Raw genomic sequence first — 18,146 nt, 5'->3', positions numbered from 1 at the left:
CCATAGCTGCCAGCTGAGCCTAAAAATAACAAAAGGCGAAGGCTATCTGGTAACCCCATGACGCCTAAAACCAAGTTCCTTTATAGATCTGGACCCTGCAGAGTGGGTCCATGGAGGATGGATGAGGGAAGCCTGGAAAGTCCCGGGTCCTGGCCTCAGTCCCTACACCTGAAGCGCAGCCTTTTTCCTCCTCTCTTCTCTTAACTTCTTGGCATCCCTTGGTCTCACCCCGTGGTTCTCATATAATGTCTAGATTCTACAAGGAGATTTTTGCTCTGTAGGTCCTGTGATGAACTGTTGGCAAGACCTGCAGAAAGAATTTAGGCTCCTGTCAATCCCAACATCCTGACTTTGCATGCCAGACCAAAGACATGTATATTCAACGTTTCACTGGAGGTGAGATGAAGGCGAGAGAAAAAGGAGGGATGGGAGACTGAATTTTATGACTTGGCCTGGAAAAAGGGAGCACTAGAGGAGGAGTCAAAATTCCCTAGTTTCCTAGCTCTGGCATGAAATCATCTGGTGGTCTAGGGCAATTTTCTTCTCTTCTCTGAGTTCAAATTTCTCATCTATACAATGCTTGGGCTTTAGTGGATGACCTCCAAAACCCACCTAGCTCTGATATTCAGTGACTAAATCTCTCATAGGTACAGCTGTTACAGCTCCTTGCTGTAAATGTATGTGGGTGCTGAGGGTGAGAGAGTTTCCCTGGAAGGAGACTGCCCCTTTTGCGGAAGGGTCTTCGAGTCTCAGGCTCTGCCGAAGGGGACAGGAGGGGAGAAAGGGGCTGCTCACTCTGCCACATTCCCTTTCACATCCAGAGCCTAACCTGGGTCTCTCTGCTATTCTCTCACCCTCTTCAGAATACATCTACCAATACTCGATTCTGGGCTGCCCCAAAAGATGTGTGCAATACATACGTATCACCAACAGGGAGAAAAATGTGTTCTCCTGTTGTAATCAAACCTACTGCAATAGCTAGTCAGTAAAGGATGAGATTGCACTCACTCCCCTCCTCTCAGAGAAGTTAGAATTCAGCTGACTTGTAGAGAGCTCCTCTGGACTGCATCCTGCCCGTCTTTCCTGAACAAACGTCGAGATCCAGAAAAGCCTTTGCTCTCAACTGTCACCCACACTGTCTCTTGAGAGCCAAGAGGCCCAAGAGAAATGACCGGTGCATGAGGAAGGACTGTGGTGCATCTTTGAAATGCCATTATCGGGACCCCAAGTTCTGGTCTTCTGGTTCTGCTATTGTAGCTGGGCCCACGCCTCAAGTCTAGGTGGGGTGAGAAGGTGGGGGAGGCTGAACTGGGACATCTGGGGGCCCTGAGTGGATTACAAGAACAACTCTAATGAATAACAAGACCATGTGCAGGGCAGCTCATGGCTGTTTCTGTAGTGGACGAGATAAAAAGGAAGGGATACCGGGCAGAGTAGTCTGGCAAGGGTCCTCAAGTTATTTCATTTCTCAAATGTCTCAGATATGAAACCCAATCAGGCTCTGATACTCAAGGCCAGAGGATGTCCCAGAAACAAGGAGGGCCTCACAAGCAGCTCCCGGCTTTCCATGGGGTGGACGGGGGAGGTCCTCTGCCTTCCTAGGTCTTGAGATACGGATGTGTGATGAGGGCAGTGGAAAAAAAATGTTTCTGGCCATTGCATGACTTAAGTACTAAAAAACATATATTCTGAAGGTGATTGCCAGAGTTCCTGAATTTGAATGTCAACACTCCATTTTACCATCCCTAATGACGTTGGACAAAGACTTTTCTGTATCACAGCCACCTCCCACTTTACACCATTGATATGAAGATTAGGTGAGTCTATAGCTTTTAGGGGCATATTAAGCACAGATTTTTGATGTTTCTCATTATCTATATGCCAAGTCCTCAGGTGGACTCTTTACGCATCATTATGCAACCCTCCAATGCAGTGAGATTATTATCTCCATCTTTACAGATGAAGCACTTGTGGGTCAGAGAGGTTAATTAACACTGTAGAATGTGCAGAGCAGGTGCGTGGTGGAGCTGGATTGCAGTCTCAGAGGCGTCTACCTGCACTCTACACCTCTGTGCTCTGCCAAGAAGTAGGTGCACTGGGAGGGTTTCCAGAGGATCCACAGCCTCAGCACTGTAACTGTGGTCGTCTTAGCTCTCATCACCTTCACCTTCTTCCATCCAATGGCCCTGGACTTTCAACTGTGGCCCAGGCTTCCATTCCCCTTCTGCCCAGAACTCTGCTGGCAAGCTCTCCCCTGTCTAACTCAGCCCTCTGTCCTCTTAAATGTGTGGTCTACTGAACAGGAGACTCAGTGGAGAGCACAAGCTTTGGCTCAAACAGACCCAGGTGGATGGCAGGGCTCTGACACTTGCTGGCTGCAAGACTCTGTGCAGACACTTAACTGCTATGATTCTAAGTATCTTCTGTACATTATGATGTGATGATGAAAAGAGATGAAATATATAATGAACCCACTGACACAGATGCTGGAACACAGTAGTACCTCAATGAATGGAAGCTGTTGCTCCTCTTTCTACTTGCTAGGTAGATTTATGTCCTGTAATTTGTATGCTAGTTCTATTCACAGATGAAGAATCTGAAACTTAGGTGAAATCACTTACCCAATGTCATTCAGTTATTACATCACTGGGATGAGCTAAACCAAGATAAAAGTTTACAATTAAGTGCTCTTTACTCATATGGCTGCCTCAGCTCCATGGACTCTTTGCCTGGTTCTGCCCAGGGTTCCAGCAGATGGTTTGGAATGATTCAGCCACAAGAAAATCGGAAGCAGAAGAATAGGGCACAGGCTTTAGACTCAGATGCACCTGGGCTCTAATTGTAGCTCAGCACTTAGCAACATGACTTTGGTAATATTCTCTAAGCTTTTTGAGCCTCCATTTTCTCCTCTGCAAACTGGACTGATAAAAACTTCTTCACATGGGTCTAGTGAAGACTCAATGATGAAACATATTACTGTACATAATGACTGGCAGGTAGAAACTGCCCAATGGAAAATAACTACATTATAATTCATAATTATATTGTAATTTAAGTCCTAAATCAAAGCAGATTCTAATGTTGCAATAACAAAAACCAAGACGATGCCAGTTATTTTTTAAATTGTGGAAAAAAATAAATGACAAACTTTACCATTTTAACCACTTTTAAATGTACAATTCAGTGACATTAAGTGCATTCACAATATTGTTGAATCATGACCACTAGAAATTTTGTGGTTTCAAGTCTTACATTCAAGTCTTCGATCTTTTCTGAGTTAATTTTTGTGTATGGTGTAAAATAGTGGTTTAGGTTCATTCTTTTGCATATCGCTATCCAAATTTCCCAACATCATTTATTGAAAACTGTCTTTTCTCCATTGTATGTTTTGGCTCCTTCGTTGTAAATTAATTGTCCTTATAATTGTGGATATATTTCTTGGCTCGCATTCTGTTCCATTTGTCTGTGTGTCTATTTCTCTGTCAATACCATACTCTTTTATTTAGTGTATCATTGTGGTATAGTTAAAGTCGGAGTGTGAAATCTCTGGCTTTGTTCTTTTCTCTCAGGGTCTTTGTGTTTCTTTGGCTAATCAGGGTCTTTTGTGTGTTTTTTTTTCTAATCCTTTTTATTTCTGTGGTGTCCATTGTAACTTCTCTTCTTTTGTTTCTGATTTTACTTATTTGAGTCGTCTTTTATCCTCAGTGAGTCTAGCTAGAGGTTTGCCTATTTTGTTCATCTTTTCAAAAACCAACTGTTCATTTAATTTTTTTCTATTATCTTTTTATTCTCTATTTCATTTATTTCTGCTCTGATTTTTATAATAATTCTTACAGAGACTGTAATACCTAATAGCAGGTATTTAAGCTAGGAGATCCCAAACCAGGATTATTGCACTATTGGCTTCCCTGCACTATTATACCCTATACTCATATCAGTGTCACATCAACTTCACGACCAAAACGTGACTTATGTGTGATGATAGAGGACATTAGATGCTCGTTGGAATTTTGAGGTTTCTGGAAGCTGCTAATGTGCTTGACATTGTAGTTTCAATTCTGTCTAGTAAATTTCCAATAAAAGGTTGCAAGTGAAATCAGTTGTGTTGTCCAAGTTGATTGATAATTCAAACTTGAAATGTATTCTGATGGTTTTTACTTAAGGTGTTTCTTTTGTTTCCCAACCAAAATAGATTAAAATTTCTTCCATTAAGACCACAGTTTGCTCTAGACATTTGGTTTTTTGTTATTTATTTATTTATTTATTTACTTACTTACTTATTTATTTATTTTTTATGATGACATTGGTTAATGAAATCTGGTAATTTTCAATTGTACATTTTAACCGTAAGGCATACCTATACTTACACTGTGTTCACCTCCCACAGTTAGATTTCTTTCTGTCACCACATATTTGATCCCTTTTACCCTGTCTGCCTCCCCCTACCCCACCCTCTACCCTCTGGTAACCACTAGTCTATTGTCCATGTCTATGAGTCTCTGTTTCTCCTCTTCCTTTGTTGCTTTTAGGTTTATATCCCATAATATAAGTGATATCATGTGATTTTCAACATTTTCTGTCTGGCTTATTTTGCTTAGCATGATTATCTCGAAGTCCACCCATATCGTCACAAATGGCAGTATTTCATCTCTTGTTATGGCTGAGTAATATTCCATTGGATATATGTACCACAGCTTCTTTAGCCAATCAGCTATCGTAGGACACTTCGGTTGCTTCCATGTCCTGGCCACTGTGAATAATGCTGCTATGAACATTGGCCTGCAAATATCTTTTCTGATATGGATTTTCAAGTCTTTGGGGTAAAAATCCAGTAGAGGAATTGCTGGATCATATGGTAGATCAATTCTTAGTTTTTTGAGGAACCTCCATGCTGTTTTCCATAGTGGCTGTACCAATTCGCAGACTCACCAGCAGCATGTCATGTTATTACTTGTCCTGTTGATTATAGCTATTCTAACAGGTGTGAGATGGTATCTCATTGTGGTTTTGATTTGCATTTTCCTAACAGCTAGCGATTTAAGCACTTTTCATATATTGGTTGACCATTTGTATGTCCTCTAGGGAGAAGTATCTGTTCATGTCCTCTGCCCATTTTTTGATTGGATCGTTTTTTTTGTTGTTGTTATTGAGTTGTATGAGTTCTTTGTATATTTTGGATATCAGGCCCTTATCAGAGGCATTGCTTGCAAATATATTTTCTCATTCTGATGGTTCTCTCTTTACCTTGTTGATGATTTATTTTGCTGAGCAGAAGCTTTTTAGTTTGATGTCGTGCCAATCATTTATTTTAGCTTTTACTTCCCTTGCTCTTGAGTTCAAATTCATAAAATCCTCTTTAAGTCCAAGGTCCTTGAGTTTCATTCCTATGTTTTCTTCTATGCATTTTATTGTTTCAGGTCTTATATTCAGGTCCTTAATCCATTTTGAGTTAATTTTGTTGTGTGGTGATAGACAACAGTCTAGTTTCATTCTTTTGCAGGTGGCTTTCCAGTTTTCCCAGCATCATTTATTGAAGAGGCTTTCCTTTCTCCACTGTATGTTTTTGGATTTTTTATCGAAAATTATTTGCCCATATAAACATGGGTTTACTTCTGTACTCTCAATTCTGTTCCACTGGTCCATGTTTCTGTTTTTCTGCCAATACCATTCATTTTATTCATTTGTTTGTTTATTTATTTTAGGCGAGGTGACCCTTGATAGACCTCACAGATTGCAAAGACCTTGTCAGCTTACGATCCTTTATTTTTTTTTATTTTTTATTTTTTATTTTTTACGCCTACAGTACCTGGTCTTCCTAGGTGGTCTCCCATCTAAGTACTAACCAGGCCCCACCCCGCTTAGCTTCCAAAATCAGACGGGCTCAGGCTTGTTCAGAGTGGCATGGCTGTAGACCCATTCGTTTTAATTACTGTCACTTTGTAGTATAATTTGAAGTCAGGCAGAGTGATGCCTCCAGCCTTGTTCTTTTTTTTCAGGTTGGCTACCTGGTTAGCTTTAGCTTAATTCCTAGAAAATTTTTCAAAAGATAGAGATGAACAATTAAAGATTGGTGGAAATCACATGTAAAGCCATCAAAACCTGTTTGGGGTCTCCTTTGTTTTGTTTTGTGTATTTTAAAGAGAGTCTTTCACTATGGTTTCAAAACTTTTAATATGATTCCTCTACTTAATCATATTCTTTAGCTAATTTTGAAACTTTTAAAAATTTTTCCAGATGCTTTTAAGTAAGTGAACTAAAACGATGAATTTTAAGCTTTAGCTGAGAAGCTATATTCTATCTAAAATTTACTAGATGGTAGGTGAGGAGGTATAGACGGTGAGCAAGACTACCCATAAGGTCATGGGTTAGGGTCAAGTTATACATAGAAGTACATGTATACATTGTGCCTCCATAATCACCATTCAGCTCCAATCTTCTCTTTCTCATCAAACAACTCCCCACAAACTCATATAAACATCCACCCTAGGAGGTCCTATTTATCACTCATATTCAGAGCAATTGGCTGTGTCTTCTAAGCCCAAGTCCCAGGGCAAGGCAATCTAAGGTCACTGGAAAGAAGTTATTTGATTATTGATTCATCTCTCAGTCGTCATGAGTCACAAATGCTTTTCTACCTTACTCTGACCAAGCAGGAGGAAGAGTCTGAGAGTATCCAGCTGCCCATGACTTTTCTTACATCATTTCCTCAAGTTTCCCTGCCACTCACAGAAGTTCGAAGGGATGTCACTGCTGAAGTGTTCCAGGAAAAAAATTTACAAAGCTTCCCAGTCATGCCTCAGAATGCTGCAGGGGATGAAAACTGACGTGTTCTCTGCTCAGAGTCAAGGACATAAGGGATAGAAACTGCTCTGCAGCCAACTGTTCACTACCTGACTTCAGATCGATGAGTGTAAGACCAAAGCCCTTGGCTCAGAAGCCTGTCCTAGCCTAGAGGACCTCAGCTCCTGAGGGCCTTGGACAAGCTGTGGTAGCTGATAGATCTCTGCTGATTATTTTTTGGTCTAGGTGGAAAGAGGGTTCTTGGAGTAGGACTCCTGCCTTCTCTCAGCCCCTCACCTGAAGGAGATAATCTGGGAGAGAGTTGAAGAGGTTGGTTAGAGCAAGATCTAAACTGGTCTCAGACAAATCAAGAGTCTGAGGCCTTGTATTTGACCTGTATCAGGCTGCCAAAGAACAGCTGACATTCAATATACTCATTTTATACATAATCTTACTCTGTAAAATATATTTTACTTCAAAAGCATACATATATATCTTCACGTATGTGTCTGTGTGTATACTTTCCATGAAAAGGCCCACAATACATCAAATTATAACCATGTTTGTCTCTGAGTGTTTTTTCAATAACTTTTAATTTCGCAATAGTTTTAGAGTTTCAGAAAAATTTTGTCACAACTAATGAAAAATATTGATGAATTAATTTTAATTAAACTCTGCGTCATATTCAGATTCCATTAACTTCATGCCTAATGAATTTTCTTCTTCCTAGATTTCACATTTCAGTTACACATCATGTCTCCTTACTTCTTTTGGGCTGTGACAGATTCTCAGACTGTCCCTGTTTTTTATGACATTCAATTATCTGGAGGAGTAAGAGATAGGTATTTTGGAGAATGTCCTTCCATCTGGGTTTTTTTGATGTTTTATTATGGTTAGACCTGGGTTATGGATATATAATATCAACCTGCCTTACCACTGATGACATTAACCTGGATCTCCTGGCTGTGGAACTGTTTGCTAGATTATTCCTTGTCCCCATTTTTGTCCCCATTTTTACACTGTGCTCTACAGAGAAGGTCACTAAGTGCTGCCCTGTTTAAGATGTTTTTAATTTTCTTTGTTAATATATTTGTATTTTGCACATTTTCCTCAATGTCCACACATTTTCCATTGGCCATTAGTGAAGTAGGGAGGGAGTAATAAAAGAAAGAAGTTATTTTGGTTTTTCTTTTGCTTTGATTTTCACTTTTATTGAGAGAAATAAAAGTAGGTTTTTAAATTTCTTTCTGGATTTTCAAATTTTTATTTGTGATAAAAACACGTCAGTAAAATTGACCATCTTAACCATTTCCAAGTGCACACTTCATTAGTGTTAAGTATATTCACATTGTTGCGAAAAACAGACCTCTAGAAATTCTTCATCTTGCAAAACTAAAGTTCTATACCCATTTAATAACAACTCCCATTCCGTCCTCTCCCAAGCACCTGGAAACCAATATTCTACTTTCTGTTTCTATGAATTTTACTCCTGAGGAATCTTATATTTGTGGAATTATACAGTATTTGTATTTTGGAAACAATCTTGTTTCACTCAACATAATGTTCTCAAGTTTCATCCAGGTTGCAGGCCTGATAATATTTCTTTATATGTATGTGTATGTGTGTGTGTGTATATATACATATACATATATATATATGTATATGTATATATATATATATATATATACATATATATATTTATTTTTTTATTTATCTATTCACTGGTTGGTGGCCACTTGGTTGCTTCCACATTTTAGTATCATAAATAATGCTGCTATGAACATGGGTATGCAGACATCGCCTTGCAACCTTGCTTTCAAATCTTTGTCTATATATCTATAACTTGAATTTCTAGATCATAAGGTGATTCTATTTTCAATGTTTTGAAGAACCATCATGCTGTTGGTTGCACCATTGACATTTCTATCTACAATGACCATGCATTTCAGTCCCCACATCCTTGCCAACACTTTTGTATTCTGGTTTCTTTTTATATTACAAATCCTAATAGGTGTGAGGTAATAAAATGCATTTTTTAAAAATAAGAAAAAAAAGTCCTCTCATTGGTCTTGCCTCTGTCATCATGACACATCTATAGTTTTTTCTGGTGATATCAGACATAAGTACACCCAGCTTAACCTATAATGGAATATTTGAATTGGGTTTTATTGGCTTGATGTTGATGAGGTTTTGACATTTAATCATTTAATAACAAGTCGCTGGCTTATACTATGCTTCACAATGGTTAATCCAACCTGTCTTTATTTTATCTCCTATCTCAGCTCAAATTCAGAGGTGAAAGCTATGAAAAATATTTAAATTTTATATTCTTAAAAGAGTCAATTTTTAGAAGACTTTTCTAATGACTTTGAAAAATTTTAACCTAAATAGAGTAAAAGAAAATGAATATAATTAATTTTTAGTTTTCCCGAGAGAAACGTAAAATGTTCCTTTTAGCTTATTTTAAATGGAATGGGAAATAGTCAATAAGTAATAAAAAACACAAAGCATAATCTCCATTTTCCCATAACAAATAGGAAAAGAAAAGAAAGAAAAGGCTAAAGAAAGAGATGGAGTGAAAAAAGAAAAAGAAATGGACAAAAAGAGAAGAAAATATTATATGTAGAAGATGAAAAAGACATGGAAATATGCATTGCTACAGTTTTAACAAGATTTTTACATTAAACTGTGAAACATCGAGAAAAAAATAAATCATTCTTTTTCAAAAAACATTAAACTCACTGTTCTTAAAAAAGGTACTATTTCACTTTCCCAATTCTTCCCAAACATCTTGGTAGAGTTGTCCATACTCACTACTTCTTCCTGCCATAGTCCATTCATTCCTCAAGCCACTGTGATGTGGCTTCTGTACCACTTCTCCATTGAAATTGTGCTGTCAATAACCTGGAACTTTTCACAGAAAACAGATACTGACACCCTTCCATCCTCCTTCCTCAACTACTTCTGTGACCATCACCCATGAATCTTTTTGGAGAGAGACCTTCACCCACTTTTTATTTTCACAGCCTCTAGCGTTCATGATTCCTCCACCCCATCCCCTTCTCTTCGCATTGGACATCTGGTTTCTTAAGTCTCATAATGTAAGCTTTCAGGAGATTCTGAGTACGTACGTAGCATCTAAAGCTGATGATCCCATCATTTTCCTCAGGTCTTGGGACCTTCTTGGACTTGGAGGCCTCTCTGTTCATCTGCCAGTTGGACACATTTTCCTGAGTTTTCCACTGACCCCTCAAACTCTTAATGTATAAAACGGAACCCATCCACTTCCTTGGCACCTTCCAGTTGCTTCTGAATTGGTGAGATTAGAAAGCAGGCAGCCACTCAGCCAGAGGAATGTGGTGATCGTGAGGAATCACGACGGGCAAAATGAGGAGGGCTGATTTGCAGGTGTGCAGGAAGCAGAGACCTGACACAAGGGTGAACTGAGAGTATTTGGTGTCATAGGGAAGGAGCTAGTGGCCAGGAGAAAAGAGAAGAGGGAAATGTGGAGGAGATAGGAGGGCACTGCCAGCTCTTCAGGAGGACATGTGAAAGGAGACAAGACCAGAGATGCCAGGGACAGGACAGGGTGAGTGACCTCACCACTGACAGAGGACGTAGCAGTTAGTGAGATTTCCAGTGCAGTGATTTTCCATGATACTTATTGCAGAAATCTTGACCTTTACAGCAAAAGCTCGAAATCTTCAGGTCCCCACGAATCAACTTCCAAGCCCTACACTGATTAGAGCAGTCTAACTGAGTATGGTTGTAGCTCCACCCATCTGGAAGAGAAAGAATTCATCTTCAGTGTCACAGAACAACATATGGGGCTCAAGTAGGAGCACCTTCCCCAACTACTCCAAGCCTGGTCTCCAAACTACAGACACATCCACCTCCCAGCAAGGGCTCCATCAGTCTGGAGAGCCCCTGCACAGTGTCCGAAGTCAGGGGCCTGTGCAAGGCAGTAGAGCCTGGCTCAATAACATTACCTCTTTCATTGAAAAAGTACATATCTGTGGTTCTGCATCCAGGGCCTTGCTCCACAGTGCAGTTGCCATTGCCTTCCATACATTTGCCTTTCTTAAATATCTTACACACCATGCACGTTGTGGCAGGAGCTGCAGAGAGGCAGATGTAAAAGCTCAGTCCGGGGTTGAATGGGCTGCGACCATGGTGTGATAAGACACATTAGGACCCAGGAGTCTAGGGACAAAGCATCACTCTAAATACTTCTCCCACACATAATTTGGGTCAGGAAATATCTCCATTAGATTACTTCCACTGGGTATTTAAGGAAATGAGGTCTTTGACATGAGGATCTCAAAATCTATTATGGGTAAACAACAGTGTGTACGCTATATGTACATGAATTGTATAGTACGTGAATTATAGCTTTAAAAACGTTTTTAAAAAAATAACTTTGAACAAGAATAAGAGATGTTACCTGAGAGTTATATGAAAGATATTGGTGAGATATAAGGTGAAAAGTTGCGTGTTCTAACTAGGCAAGTGAAATTTCCAACCTTGAACCTAAGAAATTGTGTCTCCGTAATTTTTGACCCTAGGAGCCTAGCTGAAATCTCCGAAGCACCAGCTCTGAGCTCACATGTTCTCAAACCTCAGAAGGTTCAGTAAGTCATCTCCTCTTAGCTGTGGAGCCATGTGTAGAACACAATGGGGGCATCTATGTACAGCCGCCCTGGGTCAGGACCTCTGGGGAAATGGATAGGGCATAAGGACTACACAGCTTGAAGGTGAGGAGACAGACTTTAGTCTCCAAAGATTTACCAGCAAAGCACCAGAGTTATCCAAAGGACACACAGATCTAAGTGAAAGGAGTACTGTGAAAATAATGGTTTAAAATAAGCCATTGAATTACTTCTTCCTCCTAGAGCCCTGTCCCCAGGCTGCTTCTTTATAAAAAGTCTTGAGTAACTGTTGGCTCTGCCTCTTAGGGCCACTCCAGCCAGCTCCAAAGCCCTAAATTGAGGAAGACCTTCAGCCTCAATCTGTCCCATGGGAGTGACTGACCCCACTCTGAACTTGAGAAAGGACCTGAATCCTTTCCCTGGTATTAGTCGGGGTGGGACAGTAGAGAGAGACCACTAACCTTTGGTGGTCGTATCATCCCAGAACCTCATTCTTGACCTTGTTCCACCCCAAGTTGGTCAGATCATCCTGCAACTGCTCCCCACTCCCTCCATGTCCTCACCCACTCCATGGAAGAACACAAAAGGGAAGACTCCCAGCAGCAGGACCAGGAGCAGGAGCTTGTCCATCTCAGTCTGGGATGGTAGGGAGATGCAGAGGAAGCTGGAGCAGGGGAACAGAGCACCCGGGAAGGGCTAGGACAGGCTGCTCTAGCATGCGGTTGACAGAAGGCTGGAGATTTGGATGAGCTAATCCTGGGCTGTGGGCAGAAGTTTCCTTTTACAGGCTTGCCAGTGGGTGTTTCACTGCCACTGAGGCCAGGAAATGTTCCCAAAGAGCCAACCCCCATAGATACTTCTGAAGACAGAGGATGTTCCAGGTGCCCCGTCCTGTTCTGTAGAGGCTGCCTCCTGATGAGTTGGTACATGATGCTTGATCAGATCAGCTGGGCCCCTCGAGAGTCAGACCCTCTACTCTCCAGACATCCCACTGCCCCAGGCCCAAGAACTGGGGCTCGAATGGGGACAAGGCTGTGCTAAAATCCTCTGGGTCCAGTGTTCCTCTGACCATGTCCCCCCAGGCCTACAGCCGAAGCCAGTCCACAAGCTGGGCTGACACCCTGCCTCGGGGCCCAGGTTGCTTTCATTGTAGGTGCAGTCTGGGCCTTTTGCTTCTCTTCCCCTCACCCCTCATGTTTGTGTTCACAGTTAGGACCAAAGCCTTCTCAATACTGGATTAGTGTTGACAACGGTGAGGGTAGTCACAATAGCAAACATTTCTTTAGTATTTTATCTAAACCAGTATCCACTCTGCTATTACACATAACTTCATTAGGTTATGTCATACATCATAAAGCACATCAAATATATAGCAAAAACTAACCAGAGAAAAAAGTAACAAAAGAACTATAGAGAACTAACTTATTTAAAAGATATGAAACTATTCCTGCTACATTACTCTTATTCTCTAGACCCCTAAAAAAGCAAGTGATTTTTTCTGATTTTTTTAAAAGTTTTTCTTTCTGTTCAGAGGAATACCTCATTTCCAGTATCTCTGACATTACCAGCCTGTGGTGTCCTGATTTCACTCAAATGTTTAGTAAAAATAGCCCAGACTTTACCCAAGCATTTATGCTTGGAGATCTAGTCAAGGGAAGGAGAAAGATCCTGGAGCAAAATCCCAATGTACAGATTGGGCGCTAGGGTTTTCTGGAGGAGCAGTCTCTCTTTTCTCTCTCTCCTTCCCCATCTAGACACCTTGGTTATGACAGAGACCTTGACTATCATGTTTGCCAGTAAGCCAGAAGCACTTGGCACAGTGCTTGGTCAGGGTGGGGACTCTGTAAATATTTCCGATTAAGCAAAGAAGGATGGAACAAATGAATGAGTACATGAAGATCGTCCAGCCTAGAAAGCAACTAGGGGCTGAATGGGTCAAGAATCAGGCTGCATGCCACACTGAAAGCAGAGCTATCATGCATGAGAGCTCCCCTTCTCTTTCTCCAGAAGACAAAGATCATGCACAGTACACACTGCAGGAGTGTGGCATGCATGAATACAAAATTCAATTTTTGCCCAGTCCCCAAACTGAGTAACTTTACTGAGTAACCCAGGATTACCTTCGTGTTCAGATTTGTGGAATTCCAGGCCTGCTTACAGTTCCCCATCATAATTGTGCAAGAAAAGGGAATGAGGAAAGAGTAAAATGAAGAGAACAGGAGATAAATTATTGAAGCTGCCAGAGAACAACTTTGTTCTTTCATAGAATTATTTCACCAACGATAGGCTGTTCTGTGCAAACTTGAAGAATGTAATAATAATGATAATACAAATACGTAATGTGATATTGGAAAGGAATGTGTTATCACATGGGAACCTAGGAAAAGAGTGAAAAACTGAAAATAATGATCTGGTCAGATCTCCCTGTGGGGATGCATGCTCCACGGACATCCTGATGGTGTTTCCTAAGGAAAGCACAGTCGTGGATCCTTGACTATGGAATTCTTTGAGCACGATGTCCCTGTTCTATCTAGGTTGCTTTCAACACACGAGCCTGCTTTGAAAGATGTATGGGATGTGGCTGTACTAGAAAGTGTCTGTGACAGCTAATTATAAAAATAAAATTGAGATGGTGATTGACTGAAATAGCTCTGCTTCTATATCTGCTATTACGCATGAATCATTTAGAGACGTCATAAGTTCAAGCTATACCTGCAAAGTCCATGATCACCTCCCAGAAGAATATACAACCCCAGATTTCTGGCTGCTTTTCCTCCATCCATTCTTCTTTGTAAAGCTTCTTAAAAGCCATTTTGTAAAGTCTCTACATTAGGTTGAACAGGAGGATAATTGTCCTTTTAAATGGCAAAATCTTTGGGGAATCCACAAGCAGTACTTTGTTGGAAAGATCCATTAACTAATGAATGGCATGGCCCTGATCTCCTTTTATTATGGGGCCAGGGGCATGTTTGTGTTTTTCCTAAAGGTGCTGATGGACCTTGTTGGCTGCCTGAGAGGCTGGTCAGGCATTGTGGTGGATGGATCAGACCCTGAGAAGCTCACCTAGAGGGTACATAGCTTCTTTGATGACCACCCCAAAAGGACACATTCAAAAGGACTTGTGGCGAGCTCTTGCAGCTTTGGAATTTGTTAATCTATCTGATTCATATATTGCAGATTTGAATATTATACATAGCTATGGGGTTCGAGCCTGTGTTGCTGCCCATTATGTTTTTCTAAATGGACAATTGCAAACAAATGCTTCAAATAGACTTCTTAATGTATCTTGTACCAAATGTAATTTAACTAATTGTGTGGGTCCCCATAATAAGGGGTCAGGTCTATTAGTTTTAAATCAATCGAGTTTTATCATGTTACCAACTAAATTAGAAGAACCTTCGTATGATGACAGTGGGGTATAAACTCTGTTTAGAAATGAAAACTGCTTTGAGTAGAGATAAGAGAATTATAGGACTTGTTATTGCAGGACTAGTAACTCTTGTGTCCTCCTTAATAGCTACTGCAGTAACTGCAGCAGCGGCCTTATCGCAAAGCATACAAAATAATAATTTTGTTAATGCGTTGGCTCATAATACTTCTATGGCTATGAAGACACAAAAAGGTATTGATTTAAAATTAGAGGTTAAGCTGAACGCCCTAGAATCTGTTGTAGTGCAGATAGGAAATGAAGTAGAAGCTCTTGAAAAAAAGAACAAGTTTGCGTTGTCATGCTGCTTATAAAGGGATATGTGTAACTAATGTAGTCTATAATCAATTTAAATGGAATTGGCAACAGGTGTGATTGCATTTACAAGGTATTCGGCATCATAATAATTTAAGTTTAGATTTACATAATGAGCATCGGGAGATTCTAGTTACACAGAATGCAAGGATACTATTATTAATCCAAAAGATTTAGCTAAAGATTTATTGGATAGTTTGCAAGGGTTTAATCCTTTGAATATGCTTAAATATACTTTTTGGATATTAGCGGGAATTGTATGCTTGCTTGTTGTATTGTTTTGTGCCTTTTCAGTTGGCAGCTGAATCCTCCAACAGCAAGTAGCACAGTTTCAAATTACACTGCATACTCTGTGGCTTAAAAATAAAAAGGAAGGGGGAGATGTGTAGAGCGGATTGCAAGCTGACAAGGTCCTTGCAATCTGTGAGGTCAACCAAGGGTTGCCTCACCTCAAGGAACCCTCCTAAGAATGGGAAAGTAGGAACTGATTGCGGAACAATGCGGTGTTGCTCCCAGGCAGGGAGTACAGTCATAGCTATGAGCAGAAAGAACTGCAAAAGATTATAGCAGCGTGTGTGGACTGGGTGGGGATAATCTTATCTTAGCCAGCAAGCCTATGCTCTTGTATAAAAGCAGCTTGCAAAAATAAAACTACGCCACTGCTCTACCATCAGTGGACAGTGGACCTCCTGATCCCAGCAAAAATAATAATAATAATTTTTTAAAAATGGTAAAGTTATGCTGGATGATACATGCATAGTCCCAGAATGACATCTTTTGGACATCTTCTGACTTTTCAGGAGAAGTGGTTAGGAAGGTTTATCAGGAATTGAGAGCTTGATCTATGTACTATATTACATTCATTCTGAATCCATAAAGTCCTCTCTCTAGACTCCTAAAATTGGGAGAGATATAACAGTTAGTTCATGACTTTAATTCAAGCTTACTTACCAAATTATGCTTCTTTACTCCCAAAGTTTCCCAATCTAGAGAATAAATTACTTAGCCTACTTAGAGGTTATCAAGCACAATAACTTTCTCAGCGTAAGAACCTCTTTCTCTGCAGCATCCAGACAGTGGGCGTCCAGAACCACTACAAGCTTCCAGGCCCACGCTATTCCCCATCAGATCTTCCAGTAATGTGGTTAAGCTGAGACCAACAAGGAAGTGCCCTGGCCAGAGCATAGACTCAGATATCAGACAGATCTAAGCTGAAAGCCTGGTTTCAGCATTTAGAAATTTTAATTTTATTTTTATTTTATTATTTTTTTATGGTGACTTTTGTTAACGAAATCTAGTTTCAGTTGTATATTTTAACAGTAAGGCACATATATATTTACATTGTGTGTTCACTGCCCAGAGTTAGATTTCTTTCTGTCACCACATATTTGACCCCTTTTACCCCATCTACCTCCCTCTTTTCTCCCCCGACCTCCACCTCTGGTAACCATTAGTCTATTATCCATGTCCATGAGTCTCTGTTTGTTTCTCCTCTTCCTTTGTTGCTTTTAGGTTTATATCCCACATATAAGTGATATCATGTGATTTTCAACTTTTTCTGTCTGGCTTATTTTGCTTAGCACAATTATCTTGAGGTCCAACCATGTTGTCACAAATGGCAGTATTTCATCTCTTCTTATGGCTGAGTAATATTCCATTGGATAAATGTATCACAGCTTCTTTAGCCAATCACCTATGATAGGATACTTTGGTTTCTTCCATGTTCTGGCCACTGCGAACAATGCTGCAAGGAACATCAGTGTGCAAATATCTTTTTGGATATGAGTTTTCAAGTATTTGGGGTAAATACCCATTAGAGGGATTGCTGGATCATATGGTGGATCAATTCTTAGTTTTTTGAGGAACCTCCATACTGTTTTCCATAGTGGCTGTACCAATCTGCAGTCCCACCAGCAGTATATGAGGGTTCCTTTTTCTCCGCATCCTCTCCAGCATGTTATTACTTATCCTGTTGATTATAGCCATTCTAACAGGTGTGAGATGGTATCTCATTGTGGTTTTGATTTGCATTTCCCTAATAGCTAGTGATGTTAAGCATCTTTTCACCTGTTTGTTGGCCACTTATATGTCCCTCTAGGGAGAAGCGTCTGTTCAGGTCCTCTGTCCATTTTTTGATTGGATCGTTTTTTTGTTGCTATTGAGTTGTATGAGTTCTTTGTATATTTTGGATATTAGCCCCTTGTCAGAAGTGTTGCTTGCAAATATATTTTCCCATTTGGACGACTGTCTTTTTACCTTGTTGACGGTTTCTTTTGCTGAGCAGAAGCTTTTTAGTTTGATGTGGTCCCATTCATTGATTTTAGCTTTTACTTCCCTTGCTTTTGAGTTCAAATTCATAAAATCCTCTTTAAGTCCAAGGTCCTTGAGTTTCGTTCCTATATTTTCTTCTACGCATTTTATTGTTTCAGGTCTTATATTCAGTCCTTAATCCATTTTGAGTTAATTTTTGTGTGTGGTGATAGACAACAGTCTAGTTTCATCCTTTTGCAGGTGGCTTTCCAGTTTTCACAGCACCATTTATTGAAGAGGCTTTCCTTTCTCCACTGTATGTTTTTGGATTTTTTATTGAAAATTATTTGCCCACATGAACATGTGTTTACTTCTGTACTCTCGATTGTTTCACTGGTTCATGTTTTTGCTTTTTGTGTCAATACAATGCCATTTTGATTACTGCCACTTTGTAGTATAATTTGAAGTTGGGCAGAGTGATTCCTTCAGCCTCATTTTTTTTTTCTCAGGATGGCTTTAGCAATTCGGGGTCTTCCGTACTTCCATACAAATTTTTTGTTCTATTTCTTTAAAAAATGCCAATGGGATTTTGATGAGGATTGCATTAAATCTGTATAATGCTTTAGGTAATATGGTCATTTAACTATATTGATTCTTCCAATCCAAGAACACGGAATATTTTTCCATTTATTTGTATCTTCTTTGGTTTCTTTTAATAGGGTCTT

At 40.0% G+C, this 18,146-nt stretch overlaps 1 pseudogene; it reads right to left on the bottom strand.

Moving 5' to 3' along the window:
• Nucleotides 1–5,794: 5,794 nt before the first annotated feature.
• LOC111744262 lies at nt 5,795–5,913 on the bottom strand (annotated as a pseudogene).
• Between the last annotated feature and the right edge of the window lie 12,233 nt (nt 5,914–18,146).

The sequence above is a fragment of the Pteropus vampyrus genome, unplaced genomic scaffold, assembly GCF_000151845.1.
Source record: "Pteropus vampyrus isolate Shadow unplaced genomic scaffold, Pvam_2.0 Scaffold130, whole genome shotgun sequence".
NCBI classification, from domain to species: Eukaryota; Metazoa; Chordata; class Mammalia; order Chiroptera; family Pteropodidae; genus Pteropus; species Pteropus vampyrus.
The sequence above is the reverse complement of the archived record's forward strand: the minus strand, read 5'-3'. Positions and strand labels throughout refer to the sequence as shown.